This window comes from Equus asinus, chromosome 2, assembly GCF_041296235.1.
Source record: "Equus asinus isolate D_3611 breed Donkey chromosome 2, EquAss-T2T_v2, whole genome shotgun sequence".
NCBI classification, from domain to species: Eukaryota; Metazoa; Chordata; class Mammalia; order Perissodactyla; family Equidae; genus Equus; species Equus asinus.
The window spans coordinates 61,878,937-61,885,793 of NC_091791.1; positions in this window are offsets into that span (position 1 = coordinate 61,878,937).

Sequence of the window (6,857 nt, forward strand, 5' to 3'; positions counted from 1 at the left end):
CGCAGGGTGAGTTTCTGCGCCTGCGCTGCGGAACGGTGCCCGTTGAGTGTCTGCCTCCGGCCTTGGGGTGTCTTCTGTTTCCGCAGGTGCTAGTTTTCCTTGGCAAAAATTATTTTTAAGGGCAGGATTTTCTACCTTTCGATTTTACTGTCTCGACCCTTTTCTTTAAGTAGCCCTCCACAAATAGGAGAAGAAAAACCAAAAGGAAATTTAAATACAAAATAAAAGCCTTTATTAAACGGTTTTGAAAATAGATCATTTAAATCTTTCTCCGTCAAAGATGCAGATAAGACAGTATTTTATTGACTTTCACACACTGTTGGTGAGAGGGCAAAACAGTGATGCTTCTAGTACTCAATGTTTATAGCATAAACAGACGAAGTATATGATGTTAATGCAAAATTTTAATACATTTGAAATTCAACATTACTTTAGAGTTGGAATAGCAAAATACAATAGCAAAAACCTGGAAACAACCCAAGTGCCCATCCAAGGAAGAGTGGATGAATAAACTGATACATAGTCACAAAACAGCATATTACAAAGCAGTCAAAATGAATGCACTCCAACTACTCACAACATGGATGAATCTTAGCAATATACGTACTTTAAAATGTTGCAATGTGAAGACCCAGCTTGAAGGTGATGTGGATCGAGGCTGCCCTAGGTAGAGAAGCCCAAAGTATCCTGGCCTACATGCTGATCTATATGACCCGATGGATTTTATGGTGTGGATTAGGGCTGCCCCAGGGAGAGAAGCCCAGGGCATCCTCACCTACATGCCGATCTATATGACCAGATTCATATCTAAAGTTATACGACCACACAATAACCAGACCCCATCTGCACTCAAACCATTTAATGACTTTTTACATCATCTTTTCTTTTTCCAGTAAAAATAAGTCAACGTACCCATGCCTTATAAATGTAGCCCTAACGCTCAACACATTGCAGCAGCTCTTCACCGCCCATGGGTCCTGTCCCCATGCCTGCAGCTCTTCACTGCCCATGGGTCCTGTCCCCATGCCTGCAGCTCTTTACTGCCCATGGGTCCTGTCCTCATGCTATTCCATACTATTCTCTGAATAAAAGAGCACTACTGCCAGACCTTGAGAGTCCAAGAAATCTTTCTTTTGACTCCTTGACTCACCAAGCCCGCATCAGAAGGGACTCCCACTGGCCAAATTAGACTATTCGAGCATCAAAATAAACAATGGTAATAATGGATTACAATCCATTGAATAAAATAGGAATACACAAGTTCACATTGATATAAATAAATAGAAAGGAAAGCTGTTTCTAGAATGCCAATCCAATAATGGATAAGAAATGATGGAAATAGAGAATTACCATTTGTCATCCTGCTATAGAGATGGATGATTCAGGCAGGAATCTTCAATGGATGCTAAGGTTGGTTGGTGAAGGTTTGATGAAGAGGAGAATATTGGCATGATTTTGGAATACTAATCAATTACAAAGGGGAAAACAGTGAACTGAGGAAACCAACATGATCAGGTGATCAAAGTTAACATCGCCAGTGTTGGGAGGAGTCTACATTTCATGCCTCCTGATGAGACTCACTGGGAGAAGCAAAGGATCATTTTGTGGTATTCCTGCCATTAGAAGGACCCAGGTTGTATGCCATCCTATAGAAAGGCCTGTACTCTTTAAAACTGTCCAGGACACAAAAGACTGGGAACTGTTCCAGATGAAAGGAGTGTGAAGATACATGACAACTAAATGCAATGTATATTCCTGTATAGCATTTTGGACCAAAGAGGAAAAGAGACATTGTTGGGATAGTGGGTGAAATTTGAATGGGCTCAGTGGATTGGATGGTAGTGTTGCACCAATATTGTTTCCTGATGTGGAAGGTTGTCTGCCATTAGGTAGGAGAGTGTCCCTGTTTGGGGGAAAATACACACTGGAGTGCTTGGGAGTGATGGGACATCATATCCACAGTTTGCTCTTGTCGGGGAAGTGGGAGAATTCCTCCCTGCTTTTCCTTACGGTTCTTATGGCTGGTTAAATAATCAAAGAGGCAGGTTAGCAAGAGAAAATCAAACAGAATTTAATAGCATGTACACATGGGAGAAACCCAGAAGAAACTGAGTAACTCAGCCATCTGGCTGAGTCCACCTGTTTAAGTAACCTCAGTTACAGACAAGGAGGACATTGGGGTTAGTGGTCTGGGACTTCAAAGGGGAGGAAGACAATTTACAGAGAGATGAAATGCAAATGTTTGTTAAACAGGTTTTGCTGGGCCCAAAAACTGGGTTTATTGGTGTCCTTTTTTCACACCTATTTTCCATCATACTATAGCTATCACATGATATGAGCTCCTTCCTGGAACAGGCCTTCTATGTTAAAGTCCTGTAGGCAGTTTTGGGGGGGAAGGTTGGATGCTCTTCCTGAGTCTTTTGAGCCTTTATTGTGGCACATCACCAGAGTGGCACATCTTGGGGTGGCCTGCCCTGAACCCCATCACTCTCAACCTTCATAAGGCCCAGAAAAAGACTAATAACAAGCGATATGTGCACTTGCATGCGGGCGCACACACACACACACACACAGAGTAAGCAATGAAGCAAGAAAATGTTAACTATTTGAGAATCTGGGAGAAGAGGACATGAGAGTTCTTTGCACCATTTTGGCAACTTTTCTACAGACTTGGAATTATTTCAAAACAAATGATTAAACTAAACACACACGCACACACCACTCTCCATGGAAACTCCTTGCTTAGGACGTGGAGTTACCAGAGCCAAATTTAAAAAATAAATTTTATTTCTGCTAATAAACATTAAAATTATAAAAATTAAGAAAAAAGATTTTTAAAAGTTGCAGTGTTATAAGTAATAAAAGGTTTCTCAAAATAAGACTATGGAACTACTGACTTAAGGCATTTCTCTCTGGATTTTTCTCAAGTGAGGACTGTGAGTGAATTTGCACTGAGACAGCCATCCTACCTTGCGCATGACATACTTCTTCTACAAAATAAGCTCAGATTAGGGCCAAGTCTTTCTAGGGAACTGTTTTAGAACACTCATGATCTTGGTCTACTTAGTATTTTTGTTTCAAGGCCTAGGCAAGCAATGATAAGTAACAGGTGTCACTTCCTTAACATAATTAATCCTCATTAGACTATAGGGTACTGGAGGGCAAAACCTCTCGTTATACTCTTTTATTCTCCTAGAGGGCTTAGCCATGACAATCCTGTTTGCATTTCCCATAGTCTTTATGAGGAAAGGCATTCAAATGTTTTTTGACTGATTTAAAGTATCAATTTGCATATGGAAACATAAAAAAGGCCCTCCTTAGTGCTATAGAAAATACAGCAGGACTGAGAATCAGAATCATCTACAGATACAAACCAATTTGGGGGCAAAACAAGCTATAAAATCTAATAAAATTCAAACTCCTTAGTCTGGGTTTCAAAGACCTTCACTAATATCTCAACAAACTCCCATCTCATTACTCCTAAAGATTTGTTTCTAATTAGCTAATCTGTGGTTATTTCCAAAGTCAATTTATTTTTGACAACATCCAATATACTATCAAATATATTGCTCATCCTCAAATTTATCGACAGATTCAGAGCAATCACTATCAACATCCTAGAGGGCTTTTTTGTAGAAATTGACAGCTGATTCCAAAATTCATATGGAAATGGAAGGGACCAAACAGCCCACACAATCTTGAAAAAGAACATAGTTGGAGGACTCAGACTTCCTCTTACAGTCTTACAAAGCTACAGTTATCAAGTAATCAAGTACAGTAATCAAGGCATAAGGATAAACATATAGATAAATGGAATAGAATTGAGAGTTCAGAAATAAATCTTTATATTTATGGTCAATTGATTTTTTATAAGAGTGCCAAGACAACTCAATGGGGAAAGAATAGCCTTTTCAACAAACAATGCTGGGACAACTGGATATCCAAAAGCAAAAGGTGAATACCTACCTCACACCATATATAAAAATTAACCAAAAACGTCAACAAATCTAAATCTAAGAGCTGAAACTATAAAAGTCTTAGAAGAAAACATAGAGGTAAATCATTGTGAGCTTGCATTAGGCAGGTTTCTTAGACATGACACCAAAAGCATATGCAATCAAAGAAGAAAAGAGAAATTGGACTTCATAAAAATTTAAGAAGTTTTGTGCATCAAAGGACACCATCAAGAAAGTAAAAAGATGGGGCTGGCCAGGTGGCACAGCAGTTAAGTTCACACCTTCTGCTTCAGCAGCCTGGGGTTCGCCAGTTTGGATCCCAGATGCGGACCTACGCACCGCTTGTCAAGCCATGCTGTGGCAGGTGTCCCACATACAAAGCAGAGGAAGATGGGCATGGGTGTTAGCTCAGGGCCAGTCTTCCTCAGCAAAAAAGAGGAGGATTGGCGGCAGATGTTAGCTCAGGGCTAATATATTCCTCAAAAAAAAAAAAAAAAAAAGAAAGTAAAAAAGACAACCCACAGAATGGGAGAAAATATTTGTAAAACTGTACTGTGTATGTGTATAATTGTCTGTATATTATGCTGTTTTTACATCTTAAAAAAACCTTCTAGCTGGGAGAGACTGCACTTCCCTGGGTAGCCAATTCTTAGTGATAGCAAAAGGCCCAGCCAGGAGCATGCCTTTGATATACAAACTAAACAATCTAGAGCCATACCTCCTGTATCTGTCCCTGCACCCCAGGGGGCAATATTCTTCTACCTTAATCATCCCAGGGCCAGGGACCAGGTAACTAGAAACCACACATATAGCCCAAAGCCTGCCTAAATTATTCAAACTAGCCAGTCCTAAACTGTTTGCCCTGTCCTGCCTTGCCTTTCCTTTGGAAACTCCAATAAAGCCCATGGCCTAAGCACTCCCCCCAGCCTCCTGACCTCTCTGGTGTCTTTTCCATGTTGCCGTGTGTGTGCAGTGCCTCCTGTCTCTAGGAGGTTTGAGTATAATAAATTGTTTTCCTGAGCCTCTCCTGTGTCTCCTCTTGTAGCCACCCCTGACTGACTACTTAATAAAAGAATACAAAACAAAATCATATCTGATAAGGGTTTACTATCCAAAATACACGGATAACCCTTACAACTCAACAAAAGAAAGACAACCCAATTTAAAAATGGGAAAAGTATTTGAATAGACTTTTTTTAAGTATGCAAATGGACAATAACCACAGCAAATATGCTCATTTGTCATTAGGGAAGTGCAGATCAAAATCACAATGAGATGTCACTTCACATCCACTAGGATGACTACAATCAAAAATATAGACAATGATAGTGTTGGTGAAGATAAGGAGAAACTGGAAGGCTCATTCATTGCTGGTACGATTGTAAAATGGTGCAGGTGCTTTGGAAAACAGTTTGGCAGATCCTCAAAAAGTTAAAGATATATGACCCAGCAATTCCACTCCTAGTTCAATAGCCAAAGGAACTGAAAACATGTGTCCACCCAAAAACTTGTATACGAATGTTCATAGCAGCATTATTCACAATAGCCAGAAGGTGAAAATGATCCAAATGTCCATCAACTGATGAATGGACAAACAAAATGTATATCCATACAATGGATTATTCAGCCACAAAACAGAATGAAGTATTGATTCATGCTTCAATACGGATGAACCTTAAACACAGTATGCTAACTGAAAGAAGCCAGAAACAAAGGGCCACATATTGTATGATTCCATTCATACGAAAAGCCCCAAATAGGCAAATCCATAGAGACAGAAAATATATTAGGGATTGCCAGGGACTAGGCTGGAGCAGGGACAATCAGGAGTGATGGCTAAAGGGTATAAGGTTTCTTTTTGGGCGATAAAAATGTTCAAAAGTTGATTGTGGTGATAGCTACACAAATTTGTGAAAATGCTAAAAGCCACTGAATTGCATACTTTAAAAGGGTGAATGGTATATGAATTATATCTCGATTTTTCAAAAGTTTAAAAATATATTGCTCATATCTTTTCTTTCCCTAATACCCTACCCTCCTTTCTCATCTTTTCCAAATTCCACCACTGTTACTTTTTCAAAACCTAGATCAAAACCAAAATTTTTCAGTGAAACTTTTAAAAAGTAATTACACCTATCTTAGCCCACTGTCCTTCTGCCCGTGTATCTTGCTTTTGCCTCATACTACAATTGTACATGGGTCTATCTTTCTAAGAGTAAGGTTGTGTCTTATATCGCATTGTATGCGACTTGGTACTTATACAAATATTCACTGAATTATAGTTGATATTTAGTATTCTTCCTCTCAATTTTTAGTACAATCATTCATCAAATCTATATTAAATATCTGCTTTGTGCCAGGGAGCTTGGCACAAAGAACGAATAGGGTTCTTACACTCAGCAGAATTTACTGTCTAACACTATTTCTTTGTATCCTAAATATTTGTTTAGAACTCCCACTGGATTACTAATCTCCTTCCTTTCCCTGACTACCTATAGTAATGCTCAACATACTCAGTAAGTAATTGCTCAGTACTGGGGATAAACCAGTGGGTTTTGAAATCACCCTGCTGTACCACTAACTGACCTCCTGCACTATTTCTCCAAAGAGCTAACATTCAGTTCTCCCAGGGAGATGCTTTTAAGCCTCATTCACTCATTAATTGAGCACCTCTTATGTGTCAAGCTTCACTTTCTTGAATCATGATTAAATTGCAATTAATTTTAAAGTCTTTCATAAATATCTTTTTTAAATCAAGGGCCAATAAAAATCTTTAGCGAGTTTTAGTAGACATAAAAGTAGGCTATATATTTTATACATATAAACATCTGATCCCTTTTAAAAAGTTGTTACAAGCAATACTATGTGGAAAATGTGGAAAGTTTAGTGTTTTTGAAGATA